The following is a 20148-nucleotide window of genomic DNA, read 5'->3' as shown; positions in this document are numbered from 1 at the left end:
ATACTAGACATCCAGCGTAAACTTTGTGAAAGCCCAGCACTTGCATGACATCTGTTTTTAGGAATGTCGTTCTCGTTGGACTGAGATCAAGGATGATGTATTTCTATACCACACAAATTGTTGTATGACCTAGTCAGGGTTTGTTTATGTCTTAAGTCTGGTTAGACATTTAGTAACACACTACCCTCCTGTACTTGGAAATGCAGAAAGCTTGCATGTCGACCTCAAGGATAGCAAGTTTTTGCCATGGTCCACTGCTCCCATTGAATCAACAGCACTAAAAATGTGTCAGGTGGTCATGAAAGGCCTCGAGGCTTGGACAGAACTCAGCATGGTCTCCTGTTAGCAAAGATCACCCGCGGCTAGGGAGATAGCTTCATTGATACAGTCGGTTGCCTTGCAAACACAAAGACCTGAGTTCTATCATCCGGAATTTTCTGGAAAGGAGAGATGTAGTGGCATACTTGCAGTCCTGGCCCTGAGGAAGACGCTGTTAGCACCATTAAAAGACCCTGTCGCCCAGAGTCCGGGGTCAAAGCCGGTTGTCAAGCTAGTCCCGTTTCGCGCTCCTCTGCCTTTTCTTTCTCTTTCAACATGACAGATGCCGCTGTGTCCTTCGCCAAGGACTTCTTGGCAGGTGGAGTGGCCGCGGCCATCTCCAAGACGGCGGTGGCGCCCATTGAGCGGGTCAAGCTGCTGCTGCATGTGCAGCATGCCAGCAAGCAAATCACGGCAGATAAGCAATACAAGGGCATTATAGACTGAGTAGTTCGTATCCCCAAGGAACAGGGAGTCCTGTCCTTCTGGCGTGGTAACCTGGCCAATGTCATCAGATACTTCCACACCCAGGCTCTCAACTTTGCCTTCAAAGATAAATACAAGCAGATCTTTTTGGGTGGTGTGGACAAGAGGACCCAGTTTTGGCGGCTACTTTGCAGGGAACCTGGCATCAGGTGGTGCCGCTGGGGCCACATCCTTGTGCTTTGTGTACCCCCTTGATTTTGCCCGTACCCGTCTAGCAGCTGATGTGGGCAAAGCTGGAGCTGAAAGGGAATTCAAAGGCCTTGGTGACTTCCTGGTTAAGATCTACAAATCTGATGGGATTAGGGGCCTGTACCAAGGCTTTAATGTGTAAGTCCAGGGCATTATCATCTACCGAGCTGCCTACTTTGGCATCTATGACACTGCAAAGGGAATGATCTCAGATCCCAAGAACACTCACATCTTCATCAGCTGGATGATTGCATAGTCTGTCACTGCTGTCTCTGGCTTGACTTCCTATCCCTTTGACACGGTTCGCCGTCATATGATGATGCAGTCAGGACGCAAAGGAACTGACATCATGTATACAGGCACGATCGACTGCTGGAGGAAGATTGCTCGTGATGAAGGAAGCAAGGCCTTTTTTCAAGGGTGCATGGTCCAATGTTCTCAGGGGCATGGGTGGTGCCTTTGTGCTTGTCTTGTATGATGAGATCAAGAAGTACACATAATCATGCCGAGAACAGGCATGTTGTATACTACACCATATCTTGAACATTCTGGACAGATTCTCTGGTGGGCTTGTCTGTTTTATCAGTGGCAACTATTTAGCCAGTTGAAAAGTGGAAGCAATAATATTCATCTGACCAGTTTTCTCTTAAAGCCATTTCCATAATGACAATAATGATGGGACTCAATTATATTTTTTTATTTCAGTCACTCCTGGTAATAAAAATTGAAGAAATAAAAAAATATCTAAAGACAAAAAAAAAGACCCCTGTCTCAGAAAGTAAAGTGAACGGGTCAGACGTGGCACACACATTCCTAGAACTCTAGAGGGAGAAGTAGGAAACAAGTTTGGTGGGTGGGCAGGGCTTATAAAAGATTTCTTCTTCCTTCCTTCCCTTCCTTCCTTCCTTCCTTCCTTTCTTCCTTCCGTCCTCATCATGATGTGTGTGCATACATGTGTGTGAGTGCCAGCACACACACCTATTTGCCTCTCATTACAATTTTGGGGTCAGAGTACAAGTTTGTGGAACTGGTTCCACCTTTACATGAGTCCCAGGTTATAACTCAGGTCTTCAGACTTGCTGTCTTTAATGGCCGAGCCACTCACCAGTCCTTGGAAGACTCTCTTAAGAAAGAAGAAAGAACCAGAACCAGGAGAAATGAGATGAGAGCATTCACAGCAGTTTACCCGTGTGGTTGATCATGTAGAGGTGGGGTTCCATATCCCTGAGGAAACTGCTAAACACAAAGCTTTTACAAAAAGATGAAGGCACTCTGCTTAGGAAGGACACAGGCTTGGCAGAGCCATGAATACACAAAAACATCACCTTCAGGACCACAGGGCATCCACTAGTGATGCTGTCATCTAGGTAGTGACTATATAATTTTTATTTTTGTTTCTATGACCAAACACCCAAAAAGAAGAAACTTAAAGGGGGATTTATATTGACTTTCAGTTTGAAGGTACAATCCATTACGGTGGTGGTTTGGGGAGCATGGAAGAAGGAACATGAGGCCATGTTCTACATATTCTTACAGCCAGGAATCAGAGAATGAACAGGAATCGGGGACAGGCTATCAATTCCAAGGACTGTCCATTTCTTCTGGCAGAAGTTCCACTTCCCAAGAGTACCAGACTCTGATGGGTGGGGCCATTCGTGGGCTGGTCCTGGATTCTATAAGAAAACAGGTTGAGAAAACCATAGGGAGCGCGCAGGAAGCCGCAAACTGTCCATGCTCTCTGCAGCTGCTCCTTCCTCCAGGTCCCTTGCCCCATTGAGTTTCCTATCCTGACTTCAGTCAATGATAAACTTGTGATGTGGAACTAGAAATCAAATAAATCCCTGTTTTGGGGTCATGGTGTTTCATCACAGTGGTAGAAAACCAACTAAGATAAATTGGTACTGGTAGTGGGGTCTTAATGGGGCCTACCTGACCGTGTTGGTTTTGGGGACATCTGTGGAAGGACTTGGAACGTTGGGCTAAAAAGCCATTGTGTGTTCAAAGCTGTTGTATGTGGGCTTGGAGGATACAGTGAGGAGAGAAATCCAGATGGTGGAGACGTAGCTTGTCAAATTCCAGAGGGAAACTGGAATCATTTAGAAACTCAGGGGCTTACACATATTTTAATAAAACTTCGGTCTTTCTGGTTAGCTAGGACTAAAGAACCAGCTGTGATCAATAAGATACCAAAACCACTAAAGTGAAAACTCAGCTTTGCCAGGACTCTTGATGCTGGACAACTAGACCTGAGAAAATCGTGGTGGTTAAGAAGAGGCCAACACCTATAACGGTGAAATCTTCCGGGAAGTGCTTCACAGAAGTAGCACATAGAATGTTCAGAAGCTATTAGTGTGTATCTCGTGCTGGCCACTTGGTCATGTGTAGCATCACCCAGTTGTACTGCTTTTTAACAGGCATGATGGGGGTCATAGAGAACAGCCGAGGCTTGGCTCTGTGAGAAACCAGGAAAGGCCACTGGGAAAGGTATAGCCCAGCATAAGCTTAGCAGCCGAAGCCCAGCATTGAAGGGGTCATGATGAGGAATTTGAGGCTTGATGCAGTGAAGAGAGCCCAGGAGAGGATACTGGGAGATGCAGCCCAGGTGCAGTAGAGACCCCCATTGTTTTTGGGGTTGTCAGTACCAGTAATGACCCGAGGGAACAGTAGCCAGGGGTGAGGTGGAGACTGCCCAAGTTTAAGAAGACAAGCTCTGGGTGCTGCAGAGGGGGAGGTGGAGAAGGAACCCAAGCCCCTTGGAGGAGCCGACAAGGTCGTGAGTGAATCTCCGATCTTGGACATTGAAGTTATTTAACACTGCTAGAGTTTGGTTTGGTTTTGTTCAGATTAAGATTAGCACCTGGTTCTTGCCTCTTAAAATGAGAAAGTGTTTATTTTTAGTTTTATAGGAACCCACAGTTGAAAAACGTTAACTTTTAAAAAAGATTTGATTGGGTATTTACAGAAACTTTAGATCTTGAAAAAGAAAGATATCATAAATTTCTTGAAAATTTAAAACACTCTTATTCAGAGTTGTAAGTTGTAATACTTTTTAAAATTGTAAAATGTTTTATATTGTGATGTGGATATTGTTGTATAATCTTAGGGATGAACAAGAAAGGGAAGTTTATGGCTTAACAGTGAGGTGTTTTTGTGTCAAGCTGACAAGGGGTCAATTGTGCTGGCTGTTCTATGTCAACCTGACATAAACTGTAGTCATTGAGAGAAGGGGGACATCGGTTGAGAAGATGCCTCCAGAAGATCTAGGTGTAGCCAGGCCTAAAGGGTATTTTCTTAATTAATGGTTGATGGGGGGCAGCCCATTGCAGGTGGTGACTCCTCTGGGCTGGTGGCCATGATATATATGGCAGAGCCGGGCAATGGTGGTGTACATCTTTAATCCCAGCACTCAGGAGGCAGACAGAGGCGGATCTCTGTGAGTTTGAGGCCAGCCTGGTCTACAGAGCAAGTTCCAGGACAGGCTCCAAAGCTATACAGAGAAACCCTGTCTCAGAGAGAGAGAGAGAGAGAGAGAGAGAGAGAGAGAGAGAGGAGAGGAGAGAGGAGAGAGATGGAGAGGAGAGAGAGAGAGGAGGAGAGCAGGCTAAGAGCAAGCCAGCAAGCAGATCCCCTCCATCAGCTCCTGCCTCTGGGTTCCTGCTGTTGGAGTTCTTGTCCTCACTTCCTTCATGATCAAGAGTGATGTGGGAGTATGAGGCTAATAAGCCCTTTCCTGTCCTGGTTGCTTTGGTCATGGGGTTCCATCACATCAGTAGAAAAATAACCAAGACAGAAGGAACAGAGATAATAAGCACAAGAAAAAAAACAGTGGATGTAGCCAGGCTGTGGCCTCTATAAGCCACAGGTAAGGCAGACAGAACCCCGCACAGAGAAGCACCAGTCACCTGTTGAGTTAAGAGCCACAGATGTGAATCTAAGTAAGGACCATGACTGCCTCACTACCCCCCAACCCTCCCTCCAATATTCTCTAATCTCTCCATCCCCCCAGGGTGCCTCTTCTACTCATCTCATGACTAAATGAACATTTCCGGCTGTTGCACAGAACGCTCCCCTTTCTGGGCTGTTTTCACCCCTCTGGAGCAGCACAGTTCCACGAGATTTCTACCGGGGATGGGCAGCCTGGGGACAGTGTCGAGCAGGTGTTCCAGCAGGTGGCTGAGCCTGGGCAATGGCTCCAAAGGGGGCAAGATATCACTGTATCCCACGCAATAAAATCTGAGCAGATCCTCTCAGAATGAGCCAGTTCTCATCAGCAGTGAGCAGGGATGGGAGTGTGTAGAAGAGCATACAGACGGCGTGGGATGAAGCATTTAAAACCAGCACTCGGCATCCGATAGCAAAGCCCGCTAATGTGAATTTCCCCTTGTTCCTTCTTTTACCCCTTTTCTTTTATTCATGCATACACCCAGTGAACATTTATTGAATATTAAATGCCACCCCAGAACTCAAGTCATAGAGAGTAACTGAAATTGGAGTGCTGCCGGAAGCCGTACTCCTCCGACTTCCTTAATGCCTATTTCTTTCTCCCTTCTGGCAGGGAGAAATCATAAATCATAAACCTACTTCTGGAGTCTCTCATATATTCCAAAGACAGCATCTCTGCTGGGCTACATGGAGGAGTAATGAATGTTAAAATATGAGTGAGTTTCAGATTGAGAGCATTTGGGTACTGCGGTTAGGTACTAGCATAGCCATCTGCAGGGGACGGGTGGCAGAGTCTGCTGTGAGTGAGAGCTATGAGGAACGCAGCCTGGGAAACCGTGGGAAATGTCCAGGAGAGAAGTTTGTATCCCGATGAACATAAAAGGTTCAAGCTGCAGATCCAAAAAACACACAAACTGTGGTTCCCAGTACTGGGCTCCTCTGCTGATTTGTGAAGGACAGCCTAACTTTTTATACATTGACCTCTCCCATACATGGTCAGTCTTCAGATCTGTCAAGTAAACCAGTCAAGGAACTATCAATGCCCCCCCATGACATAAATCATAAGGAGCTTGTTTGCAACTAAGGGAAAAGAAAAAAATGGAAGCACTCTAAACTTGATCAAGATCAAGATTTTAATAGAGATGATTCGGTTTTCAAGATTGTGGTGTGTGTGTGTGTGTGTGTTGTGTGTGTGTGGTGTGTGTGTGTTGGGGTTAAGTAAGATGGGTTTAGTGGGTAAAAATAGTGTGCCGCCAAGCCTGATGACCTGAGTTAATCCCCAAGAACTACATGGTGGACGGAGACACTGAGCTCTGAAAGTGGTCCCTATCACACACACACACACCCACACAATTAAATACATGCAGTTTTAAAGTTGACTGCATTTCCCCATGCCCTGACATTTGGGAATGAGATTCATACCTGTTTACAATACTTTTACATAATAATGTATACGGCTTCTTCTTCTTTTCAGGTTTTTTGAGACAAGGTATAATGTAGCACAGACTAGCCTTGAGGCTCACACAATGTATCCAAGGATGATCCTGAATTCCTGAGGTCTTGTCTTCCCCTCCCAAAATGCTCCCCCATACCTAGTGCTCCTGTGTGACTTTGTCTCTCTGTAGAAACTCCGTGAGGGGAAAGAGCGACATGGGCCATCATTACAAATTTTTGAGAGAAAACAGACCAAACCTGAAGGTTATACAGCTACAGCATTGAGGCAATCTAGGTCAAACTGGGAAGTCTGTCCCCTCCCTCCTAGTTAAACCCATCATTTTTCTCTTCTCAGCACTTCCTCTGGAACTCCGCTTAGCTAGCTCCCTTACTGGTCTCTGCTTATGTTTTGCTTTTATTTTATCTTCTTACCAAGGGTCTCTCTGTTTAAATGTAGGAAGTCATGTCTGTGAGCCATTTTGGAATCTTAGGGTAACTGCCCAGAGGAAGGCAGGATGTACTAGGGCACTGGGGAGCTGGAGAAGCAATAAAGCTAATTGTGGGCATAAAAGACATAGGTGAACCTGTCCTTGGTTCTATCCACTGTCTGTGTCCATGGAGACCCATACTGGCATGGAGACCCATGATGGCAGCATGTCATGGACAGGGGGTGGGTGGAACACACACCACTTGCAGCATCAAACATTATAAGCAGCATTGTTTGCCGGAAGCATGTCACCAGCCAGTGCCAGCAGCCAGGCAATATCCAGGCTGTAAACCAGCCATGGGGGAGAACTGGCAGAACTTGGCATGCTGTCAGACTCAGACAAATGGGAATGTATTCAGATAGTACACCCCCGAACCTGGGAGAAACGGTACAGGGGACAACCCAAAGAAAACATATATAGATCCTCATTGGAAATTGGAAGCAAACAAGATTTCCAGGACAAAAGTTGGGAGCATGGAGATGGTGGGTGGGGGCTGGAGAAGGGGAAAGGGGGAAAGAGAAGGGCAAAGGGTAAGACTGGAGAGTGCTTGGTGGAGTGGGAGGGTAGAGATGGAGGAAGGACAGATAGAGGAGCAGGGAAGAAGATATCTACATTAAGGGAGCCATTTTAGGGTTGGCAAGAGACTTGGCTCTAGAAGGGATCCCAGGTATCCATGGGGATGTACCCCAGCTAGGTCCTTGGGCAGCAGATTAGAGGGTGCCTGAACTGGCTTTGCCCCACTATCACACTGATGATTATCTTGAATATTACCATAGAGTCTTCATCCAGCAACAGATGGAGATAGAGACAAAGTCCTTCATCAGAGCAATGGACTGAGCCCCCAAGGTCCAGTTGAAGAGCAGAAGGAGGGAGAAGATGAGCAAGGAAGTCCTGGACCGTGAGGGATTGGTCCACCCACTGAGACAGTGTGTCTGTTCTAATGGGAGCTCACCAAATCCAGCTGAACCAGGACTGAATGAGCATGTGATCAACCGGACTCTCTGAATGTGGCTGGAAAATGGGGGCTGGCTGAGAAGCCATTTGATGGAAGAGTGTCTATGTGTTACTTTCATTGGTTAAGAAAGAAACTGCCTTGGCCCTTAATATGACAGAAAATTAGGTAGGCAGAGTTGGCAGAACAGAATGCTGGGGAGGAAGAGGGAAAGTGAGGCAATCGCCATGCCTCTCCTCTCTGGGACAGTCGCCATGAAGCCAGCCACCAGGTCAGACATGCTGAGTCTTTCCTGGTAAGCCACCACTTTGTGGTGCCTACACAACATTAATAGAATGGGTTAATCAAGATGTGGATAGTTAGCCAGTGAGGGGCTGGAGATAATGGGTCAAGCAATGTTAAATGAATACAATTTGTGTGTTGTTATTTCTGGTGTAAAGCTAGCCGTGTGGGATCTGGGCTGGATGAAAAGCAGGCCCGCTCATCTCCTCATTACAGAATGGCACCCACATGGATAACTGAATCCACAGAAAGCTTGAGAAAGCTTGGGAAATAATAGAGTAAAGCATGGCTTCTTGGTGGCAGCAATTTCTCAGGTCTCATCTGCTTGCTAGAGGTAAGCAAATACTCTCATCTAAGAGAGGCTTTCTGACTCAGCTTAGCTGCAAAACTTTGCAGCTCTTTTAAGAAGTCCGCCATGAAACACTTACATGGTGTTAATGAAAAGCCGACCGCATGCTTTTTGGCTTTCAGCCGTAGCAGGAAAAAGTTGTGCTGTTTTAAAATGCTGACTTTCTGAGCCGTCCTGCCAGGGCAAACCCTGACTCTTTCAGGCAGGTGGTCCGACTGACTGTGGGTCTGTGAGTAGAATGTTGCAGCTTGCTTGCTGCAAGTACCTTGAAATGCCATAGAGTTGTGGCAATAAAAAATGGCTACAGCTGGTACCTCTGCCATAAGGCTGGAAAGCTAAGGAATGGGCTGGATCCAGCCGCCAAAGTTACAGCTTTAGTCCTACTGATATTGTTTGGTAAATTAAAGACTCATATGGTCACTAAAGAGAAATATAGAGTAAAGAAAGATTCAAAGTCAAAGAAAACATCTAAATGGTTTATGGTGTGTTAAAAGTATATGCAGGCTAAAGGTTAAAGTTCTAAAGTAAAAAAAAAAAAAAAAACAAAGAAAAAGAGAGAGAAGTTGGGTGTGGTGGTACACACCTTTAATCCCAAGGCCTGGAGGCAGAGACAGACAGATCTCTGTGCATTCAAGGTGTTGTAGCACACACCTTTAATCCCAGCACTGGGGAGGCAGAGGCAGACGGATCTCTGTGAGTTCAAGGACAGCCTGGTCTACAGAGTTATTCCAGGACAAAGATATACAGAGAACCTGTCTCAAAAAGTAAATGTAAAATTAAAAGAAATAGAGGTTAAGTAAAGCCACATAAAGATGGAAAATACACAGAGAATCTTGATACTGTATGCTATTATGCTCTCTTTGAATTGTTTGAATGCTGAGGAAGGAGCAACAGCTGCTAAAAGATATTTGTTTATAAACACTGCTGAACTAATCCAAGATAGATATTTTGAAAATACCTTGACTTCAGAATTTGGATCTAAAGATATGATACTTTGGAAAAGAGATTCTTCTTTTGTTTTCACAGAGGATAAGACCCTATGGATTGCTTCTATCCCAATATGGTATGATAGACCACACCCTCCTGAATGGTTGCTGTGAACACCCTCAAAAAATTACTTTGCTCAACTGCCGACTGAGAGGAACCTAGCACACAGGTTACACCATGAAAGATCTGATTAACAGCGCCCCCATTCAACAGGAAGCAGTTTGGAGAGAAATAACTGTGCCCATATTCCCAAATATTGTTTATAAATGTTCTTTTACATTTAAAGGGGGAAATGATATAGATATGAATAACTTACATTGGTATAAATTTTATTCTATTGATAAAAATTTAAGGTCAATTTTGTTATAAGTATATGTATTTCTGATACTGATTAAGGTAGTGTGATTGTGTAGTTCATTTAAAAATGTAATGTATATAGGTTGTTAATGGATAGTTATCAATAATAGTCAAACTTGTAGTCATGTAAGTTAGATTTTCTAGATGTGCATAGATATCATTTAGATAGACATTCTTCATATCTTTCAAAGACTACAGAATATGACATTTAATGTTTTAATAACTTAGGGCTTTTCATGACAATGAGACATGTCTGCTCCTGGCAGCACCAATTTACTTCAAAAGGAAGATGGGCATCGAAGAGGCTCCTTATGGAGTTTGATAGCCATTTGGGCAAGAAACTGCTCTTGCCTGGACTGTTGCATAAACTGGACACAGAGACCCCTCAGAGAGAGGACTGCTGAACTTGCCTAAAGGTGAGATGGTCTTTCGGGGTTCCTGATTCATGAAAGAGTCTGTGAGACATTCTGCAGGACACAGCAGATAGTGACTGAACTGCCTTTGAAATTTCCTGCTTCATGGAAGTCTGCTGGATACTATGGGCCTGTAGGCTGAAGATGGATGCCCCAACAGTACAGAGAAACGTTGGGTGACTGTACAGGCAGCAAGTTGTCTCTGTCATTTCTAGAGTTTGGAAGTTGCTTATTTCTTGTTTGCTTAGGTAATATTATATCCTTCTGGAGTCTTTGATGGAGTTGAAAAATGGATAGATAGTTATAGTTTTCCTTAGTTATGATAAAAGATAAAATAGATATAAATATTGTAACTGTAATTCTTGCTTGATAACCGTTTTGTTATATGTAATTTTACTATGTTAAAGTTAAAGCCTTTCTTTTTTGTTTAAACAGAAAAGGGGAAAATAATGGAAGAGTGTCTATGTGTTACTTTCATTGGTTAATAAAGAAACTGCCTTGGCCCTTTAATAGGACAGAAAATTAGGTAGGCAGAGTTGGCAGAACAGAATGCTGGGAGGAAGAGGAAAGTGAGGCAATCGCCATGCCTCTCCTCTCTGGGACAGTCGCCATGAAGCCAGCCACCAGGTCAGACATGCTGAGTCTTTCCGGTAAGCCACCACCTGTGGTACTACACACATTAATAGAAATGGGTTAATCAAGATGTGATAGTTAGCCAGTGAGGGGCTGGAGATAATGGGCCAGGCAGTGTTTTAATTAATACAATTTGTATGTTGTTATTTCAGATGTAAAGCTTGCCATGCGGGAGCCGGACGGGATGAAAAGCAGGCCTGCCCGCTGTTCCTTCTACAGCCATTGATAAAGGCACTGGGACTTGTTTCTACTGCATGTGCTGGCTTTTTGGGACCCTAGTATATTTGTCTATTTGGATGCAAAGCTTCCTAGGACTGGATGTGTGTGTGTCGGGGGGGGGGGGGGGCTTGGACTTCCCACAGGGCAGGGTTCCCTGCCCACTCATAAGGAGGAAGGGGAATGGGAGGAGGGGAGGAAGTGTAAATTTTTTGAATGGAAAAATAAAAATAAATAAAAGAAAGTTACAAGGGAGAAAATAAGGATGGGACTGTGCCCACTCAGTGAGTGCCTGAGCCATGGGCCACTCAGAGGACACATGATATACAATTCAAGATCCAACATGTACAAGAGTAGATTTAAATGCACAAAAAAGATGAAACAGAATGAATATTGAAAAGATAGGGAATTCAGATGAACAAAGAAGGAGCTTTTATAGAGCTTTGAATGGGACTCTGATAGAGTGATGGCCTAGCTCAGACACAGCCCTTGGGTCCTTCCCAACACTGCAGGAAGAAGGAGGGAGGGAGATCTACCATCAAGGTCAGCCTGGTCTAAATAGCAAATTCCAAAGTTCCAAGCAAGCTGGGGATACACAGTGAGATCCTATTTCAAAAACAATGAGTGGGGAGAGGGAGAGGAGAGAAGGAAAGATAAACACTTGTTTAGACATTGAAGTTGAATCCCAGAAGAAAATAAAAGGCAGGTACCTCTACTGTGTGGAACTGAAAGCAGAAATGTACATAGCATAAAATTTTCCCATAATCACTGTATTTAAGTATCTTTATGATAGCTTTTTAAATAGGGCTTCATATGAAACCAGGCTTGTCTTGATTTCACTAAGTCACCTAGGAAGACTTTGAATTTCTGATCCTCCTGACTCCACAACCCAAATGCTGAGGTCGCAGGCTCGCATCAGCATATCCAATTTTATATGGTGCTAGGGACCAAAGCCAGAGTTTCCTGCATGCCAGGCAAACACTCTGCAAACTGAACTTCACACCAACACACAGTCAAAACTTTCTTTTAAAGCAATTTTTAAATTTTATCTGTTCGTGTGTGTGTGTGTGTGTGTGTGTGTGTGTGTTGCAAAGGAGTGCAGTGCCTGAGGAGGCCAGATGATGTCAGATCCCCCAGAGCTAGAGTGCAAACTCCAGTCTTCTGGAAGACAGTACAAGCAAGCTCTCTGCTACCTTGCCATCTCCAGACCCAACACTCACAATCCTGAATAACCTCTATCATCAGTATGTATCTCTGAAACATGTTCATCCTTTCCAAAGCGAAACAAAACAGCCTCCCCACATCCTTCCCCAATGCCAGATAGCCTTCTATTTCCCATCTCTACCCTGATCTCATTAGTAAACTGGAAGGGAAGAAGTCAGAGAAGAAACCAGATGTAAAGGTCAGCTCCAGCAGGGAATCTAGAGGAATGCCTCGGAGGGTGTTTTCCCTGCAGAGAGACTGAGGGTGCTTTGCACAGTTGGGATACACTCGGAGTATGCCAATGGCAGAGTGCTGGAGAGGTAACAACACCCGAGAATACTTTAAAGCTGTGGAGCAGCCTCTTGGTGGGATGATTGACATGTCAGAAGCAGTGACTGATTACAACCTGATAATTAAAGGTACAGGGACTATTTTATCACTCTGCAAGGCACTTCTTCTCCACAATCATTTGATAAACATCCCACAAATTTCTCTTATCAGACCCATGAACTTTCTCCTAGGAAAAGTTATTTGATGTCTGATGACTAGAAAGGCAAACTGGGAACTGAAACAGGTGTTCAGGAGACTGCTGCAAACTCTCCAGCTGCTGACAGCAATTGGGTAGCAAACAAAGGATACTGATGAGCGTCCATTGGGTGTAAGCATTGAAGTCGTTGTCTACCTTTGCTGGTGGTGAGCTGTAAGATGCATTACTGAAGTCTAAGGGTTAAATGACTTAAGTCCCACTCCATGTGTTCAATCTTGCATCCCTTCCAGTCCTTTAAGACCCATCAGCATTGCTGACGAGGTCCCTAGTAACCATCTCTATGTGTTTAGTTGGACCATTAGTTGACTGTACAGATCTTTTCATTACCCTGAGAAGGCTCCAATTATTGATAACTTTGACTTTGCTTTCTGTGTACCAAGTCTTTACCAAAGCTTGGTGGAGGTAGTCCATTCCCTTACAATACCAAGTACTAAATGAGGTTTTGTCTTAGCAACAGGTTATAATGCTGTTTGGAGACCAATGATTCAACACCACCAAACCCAGCTATACACTCCAGACCTTTTCCTCCTTCCAAGGCACATATCACTAATATGTGGCATTTGTAAAGACCACTAAGATTGTGTTTAGGTCATGATGGCATCAGAACACAGCCACCTCAAGTGCCTTTGACTTCTCCCTTATCCTAGACTCCTACCAGTAGGCTCTCCCCATCAGAGTCAGATGACCAAAGGCAATGTGTTTCATCATTACCTTCCCTCTCCATGAGAATGCCACATCTAGCAGAGTCTACCTCTCACATCCAGGAGCCTTTTATTTTAACATGTGATCAACAACTGTATCCCACCCTTCGGTGCCCAGAAAAATCTGTTCACTGAGTAAATACTCATGCTCATCCCAGGCTCTTCACCAGAAAGAGTAGCATGGATATGATTCAGTCAAGCAGAGCCACCAGATCCAGTGGTGAGCCCTAAACAGAAGTGGCCCCAAGTCACTTGGGCTTAAACTATGAGTCTGATTTTCTTTTTTGTTTGTTTTTATACTACTCAGTGTCATGGCTCTTAAGAACACATGTATAGGTTCAAAAAGGCAGAAGAGAAGGTAGGGTCTGGGGAAGTTCAGATAAGCTTTCAGAGGTACTAAATGATTAATTAATTATTTTGGAGAAGACAACAGCACTCAAAGGACTAGAACAGAAATGATTAAAATAATTGCTTGTAGTGATGAGATGAGCCATTTGTAGACGAAGCAGCGGGACTGTGCCATTCTGTAGTGAGGAGGCGAGCAGGCCTGTTTTTCGTTTCGCCCAACTCCCGCACTACTAGCTTTACACCCGAAATAACAACACACAAATTGTATTCATTTAAACACTGCTTGGCCCATTATCTCTAGCCTCTTTACTGGCTAACTCTCACATCTTGCTTAACCCATTTCTAATAATCTGTGTAGCACCACAAGGTGGTGGCTTACCGGGAAAGATTCAGCATGTCTTTTCTGAACTGGATTAGTGCTTCGTCAGGACTCCAGATAGGTGTGGCGGTGCATACCCACACACTATAATCTGCGCACTTAGAGGTTGAGGCAGGGGACAAGGACTTGTGGATCATCCTCAGTTGCATAGAACTTCAAGGTCAAGTCAAGCTACATAAGCCCTGGAGCCTCCCCCGTCTCTCTCTTTCAAAAAATGGCAGTATGGAATGCAGAAGAGGCCCCTCTATGCTGATTCCCTATTTAGAGACTTCTAGTCTCCCAAATGGAGAACTTTCTGTGCCCTGTTTGCCACCTATTCTGTGATATCGACTACAGGAGGCAGAACTGGCTAAGACAGGATGCCCATTTTATCATCCTAACTTTGCACTGGGCCAACTGCAGCACCCAAACATTAACTGACCAGCTCAAAGTTGCAGATGCAGTTCTTCCAGTTTGACAGTCACGCTCAGGTTTGCAGACTCTGCATCTGCATGCCAAGCTGCAATGCTGTGCTTCTTCTACAGACAGACCCAGAAGCCATCACAAAGTACATGAGTGCCAAGGAAAAGCAGCAGCAGAGGTCCGAAAAGTGGGGTGGGGGAATGGGAGGATGCCTGTCTTCCTGGGGGTGTGCTATCTGCAGGTTTCTAATGGTGAACTGGGTTACCTCTCGTGAAAAGAACACAGTTCAAAATTCTGACCACCAAGCTGGAGAAGCAGAGTCCAGAGGGATGCACGTGGCTGGTAAGAACAGTTGCTAATTAGAAATGAGAAGACTGCAGCTTGACCCTGAGCAAGCTGTGTGACCCAGGCTTGTCTCCTGGCTGCTTGGCTTTCAGATTGCTCTTGTTTAAAAAGGTCAGGCTTTGAAGTACATCGTCTCTGAAGTCTCATCTAGCTCTGAGTCCCTGGTATGTCCAGGAACACTTCTGCCCCTTGAAGCTGAGTCCCTATGTGTGTGCAATGCTCCTCTTCCTCTGCCCCTGCCTTGTCCCATCCCCCACCTGACACCAGCTGCTGTTCTCAGATGTCCTGATAGCCCAAGAATGTGCTTTTACACAGATGGTCCTCCTGTGTAAGACAAGGCTCTGCATAGGAAAGACACGTTGCTAATAAAACAACACAAAGACATTAATTCTATCATGACATTTTTCTGCCAGAGGGATCTTAACCTGGGGCTGGTTACATGGCTCAGAGTGGAGAGGTGCCTGCTGCCAAGTCTGAGGCTGTGAGTTCTATCCTTCGAGGCCACAATGTGGAAAAAGAGTACTGACTTCTGCAAACTGGCCTCTGACTTTGTGGTATAAGCACATGCTCACACACACACACACACAGAGAGAGAGAGGAGAGAGAGAGAGAGAGGAGAGAGAGAGGCGAGAGAGAGAGAGAGAGAGAGAGAGAGAGGAGAGAGAGAGAGAGAAGAGACAGAGACAGAGACAAAGATAGAATAAGTAGATAAATAAGTAAAAATGTAATGAATTTTAATATCAAATTATCTTTTTAAACTATTCATGATATTAGAAATACATTTATCTATTGTGGAAAGGTTAAAGATTACTTGCAAATCCCCCCCAAATAATTTTACATAAATCTCACTGAGTACTAGAAAACTAGCTTTTATAATTCTTAAAAAAAATCTGATGAGATAATTACATTCATTGTAAGCAGCCTTGCTCCTGAGAAGCAGTAAGAAGAGATAAAAAAAAATAAATAAAAATAGAGACAAGGTCTCACTATGTAGTCCTGGCTGACTTGGAACTAGCTGTTTAGAACATCCTAGCCTCAAATTGATAGAGCGCTTCCTGCCTCTGCCTCTGAAATGCTATGATTAAAGGTGTACACCCAGCTTTAAAAGAAAAAAATACATATATGTCATACAATATATAGTACATAAAATAAATGTATTATATAGCATATGCATGCAGATAGAACACTAATCTTTTATAGAATTGTTTCCCAAATAACACATCATATTTGGCCATAAGAACTTGTGCCTCACTTGGCTGTGTGCAAACAAATGCTGAAACTTCACAGTAGTTTTGTACAAGCACCTGGTGCTGTAAGCTACATGAAATTCAGTGCAGAACCAATCTCACTGACCATCAGAACCTTGACTGGTTTCCCATTCATCACTGCTGCCCAACCTGTTCACTTCAAAGCATTTTATAGAACTCAAATAGGAACCCAACATTCTATTCTCTTTACTTTTGCCTCATGTCAATAGAGACTGGAGACTGCTGCTGATCTCCACTGCATTCCAGTCCAGTCTCTTGGAATCTAAGAGAGATATGTTCATGTATTCTGTGAAACTCCCAGTGTTTACAAGAGAGGTGTTAAATAAACACATTCTTTAGCTCAGCATGGACAATGTGTTTACATACAAACCTTCTACACAATCCTGACTGCTTCCCAGGGAGCAAGCTCCCTTTATCGCAGCCAGGGCTCTTGGCAGGGCCTGCCTGCTCTTGTTTTTCAGCTCTCTGGACACGTGACTCTTTCCCTAGGAAGCTTGTTTATTTATGCTCTGCTGTATCCTCCGTTTTCCCACTGCAAAAGCTGTCTCCACTCTCATGTGAATCCAAGCTAGTTGAACTGGCCCTGACCTGGAGGTCCATAAACTGCCCAGTCCCCAGCATCTTCCAGCCTGGCATCTACTTCTGTCATCTCTCATTTCCTGCCTTCTATCCTTCACTATGTTCTCACTTGGATCACAAACTTCCGTACTGCTTCTCTCTACCTTATTCCTACTATTAGTAAACGATTTGTTAGCAAATATTAATTACGCACAATAATGGGTTTTATTGTGACATTGTTATATGTATATAATACACTTTGATCATATTCTCCCTAGATTACTCTCTCTTGCCTCCTTCCACTCATGATTTCCTTCCTCTTCATTGCTTGCCCCCCTTTTAATTTCATGCCTTTTCTTGTGAGATATTGAGTTTAATTAGGATTACTTACAGTCATATGGTGAGGGGTTATTTATAGTAGCATGAGCAACTTACTGGTGGCTACATCACAAAGTCTCTCCACACCCTAGAAATCACGAACTGCCTATAGGTCCTTAGTGATATGTGGCTCTCATATATATGTATCGGATGTACAGCATGTTATTTTGATATATTTACACATATGAAATGGTTACTATAGCAAAAAAAATTCAATTCATCTTCTCACAGCGAGCCATTCTCTTATGTCTGGGATCAGGGCATTTGCAATCTGTCCAGAAACTGTCTAGTCCACAGTGTATACAGTCATCTATAACTAGTCAGGACACTGAGAGATCACCCCTTTCTCTGCTTTCAGTCAGAGAACCTCTCCCAGCCTCCTAAACCAAATGGAAAAACAAGTTTTTTAAGCCCCTCCCACGAGAGGTGGTGGGAGCAGGAACAATGAGCATGTCTTGCCCAATGCTTCCAGAAGCCCTCTCCACAGCCCCTTGCAAGTACTGACTTAGGTTTAATTAGTTCTGGGACTGAGTTGGAGGTGTTGGTTTGGCCAGACAATAAACTAGACAATACAGATTGCAATCTGGTCTCTAGAGTGCTGCTCTTTCATTACGACATCACATTTGCATGCGATGAGCCATCTTCTGGACTCTGCTGCTGAGAACAGACTTTCATACACTAAGTAAATAAAGAATGTGAGGTTCTTTCCTGGATCCAAAATCCCCTGCTGGGGATTGATTATGTATGCTATCCTTGATATTGAAAATATAAAAACTCGGCATAGTAAAACATACACCTAAGATCCTAATACCAAGGCAACTGTGGCAGAACTATCACTGAGAGTTTGAGGTCATCCTGGGCTATGTAGTAAAACATAGGCCAACCTGGGCTACAGAAAGAGATTCAGACTCAAAACCATAAAAACAAACCAAATCCAAAAATTATGATGAATTTTATAATTGATACAAATGTTTAATGTGGGAGTGTTGGGTTTTCACCTCAAGCACTAGAAGTGGTTTCCATAATAAGGTATAACTCAACAGCATGGACTGTGGATTTCAGTGCACCACAGCAGAGCCGTCTGTCACTCATAAGAACAATTATAAGCAGAGCATGGCAGTGCACACTTGTCATCCCAGCACTTGGAGGGGAAAGCAGAAAGATCAGAAGTTCAATGTCATCCTCAGCTACATGCTGAGTTTGAGCCAACCATAGGCTATGCTGAACATATTGAAGTAAATCTCTGCATTATGAGATATCCAAGGACACATTTTCTGCTTAATGCTACCAAGTGTTTCAGCATTTTCTAACTTTCCAAAGTGGATATAAGCTGTATACTGAAGGAGACTCACCAGGTCAAATTCTTTCTAAAGCTGCATTTAACATGCTATGTGATTTAAGGGCTGAGCAGAGACCCGCAGCAGCAAACTGACCTGTCATGTTGCAACTAACCCAGCTCAAATCCTTATCTTCTGCTTCTCATCTTCTAGAACATCATCAAGATTATCAGCAGTCTAGAGTAAATGCAGGTGTAGAGGTTCTGTCCCACCTTGTACTGATAGGAGATAGCTATGCAGTGGCCAGAATCTTAAACATGGTGCCAGTGTTCTTCAAAGACTTTTCTTTGTGTGTAGAAAGGTACTTGATAAAAAGCATATATCTGGACTGGAGAGACAGCTCAGTGGTTAAGAGCAATGGCTTCTCCTGCCTGTTCCCAATACCTCATGCCTGTTGACAATTGCCTGTAAATCCAGTTCCAGAGGATCTACTAGCCTCTTCTGGTCTTCCCAAGCACATGATACACATACATACTCAGACATGAGCAGACACACAGACACATACATAAGTAAGTCTATAAATATATATATTTAACTTAAAAATAAAAAAATTATAAAAAATTATTGAATAAAAAGCAGGTATCATCTAAAAACCACGAAAAGAGGCACAACAGAAACTAAGCAAGAATAAATATGGGGACATAAGGGAAATTAAAAGTATAAATCACTGTTAATTAAAGCAAATTACCATAGTGATCAGGTTGGTGATGACTTCTGCTGAAGCTTTTTAAAATAGCTTTATTGAGCTATACTATCCTTTTAGATTGCATGTATTCAGGTGTATCTGTGTGGAGTATTGCACATGTGTGTAGGTCCCCATGTAGTCTATGAAAGGGCATCAGGTCTCCTGGGGCTGAAATTGAGGGTGACTATGAGTCACTGTGTAGGTGCTGGGAATGGAACTGGGTGCTCTCCAAGAGCAGCAAGCACTCTCTGCTGCTGGCCCTTCACGCTGGCCTCTTTTCTTCCTTTGAAAGAATAAACTTCAGTGATCTTAGTATATGCACAGTTATGAAAATTCATCGCTGTGATTTTAGGGTCATCTCATTGCCCCCATTAAACCCAACCTAAGAGTCACTATGGACTTCCTCCAGCTCCTGGAAAGCACTCATCTATTTTCTGTCTCTGTGAATGAGCCTAGTTTGGACATTTCATACAGCATGTGGTCTTTTTGTGACTAACTCATTTTATTAAGCATAATGTTTTCAACATTTGTCTGTGGTAAGGCACATTCTTCACTTAGCAATTCATTTTTTGTCATAGCTCCAGCAAACTTATGTCAATGTTATGGTAAAACTGAAACCCCCAAACTTATGCCTGAGGCATTATATTAAAGGCTTTAAAGTTCTTCTACAACAGTAATTTGGTAACCCACATGAAAACCTTCTAAAACTATAGTACTTGTTACTTGGAAATTCCATTTTCAAAAAATTGTCCCAAAGAAGTAATCAAGGGAATGTTAATGAATTGACTTTCAAGGATGGTGGTTGTTGTGTGGTACCCATAATGAGACAATTGAAAGCAGTAGTGCTCAGTTATCTAGAACATGTTATAAAGATGATGCTGTGTATTACAGTATTTATAGTATTAGATTTACAGAACTGTGGAATACTGTGTTTCCACTAGAAATTATGTG

The 20148-nt window shown here is 43.5% G+C and overlaps 1 pseudogene; it reads left to right on the top strand.

The window, feature by feature from the left end:
• The first annotated feature begins 537 nt into the window (after nucleotides 1–537).
• Nucleotides 538–1493, top strand: LOC119810524 (annotated as a pseudogene).
• The last annotated feature ends 18655 nt before the right edge of the window (nucleotides 1494–20148 follow it).

The sequence above is a fragment of the Arvicola amphibius genome, chromosome 3, assembly GCF_903992535.2.
Source record: "Arvicola amphibius chromosome 3, mArvAmp1.2, whole genome shotgun sequence".
NCBI lineage: Eukaryota > Metazoa > Chordata > Mammalia > Rodentia > Cricetidae > Arvicola > Arvicola amphibius.
Note: the sequence above shows the minus strand (reverse complement) of the source record. Positions and strands in the feature narration are given on the sequence as shown.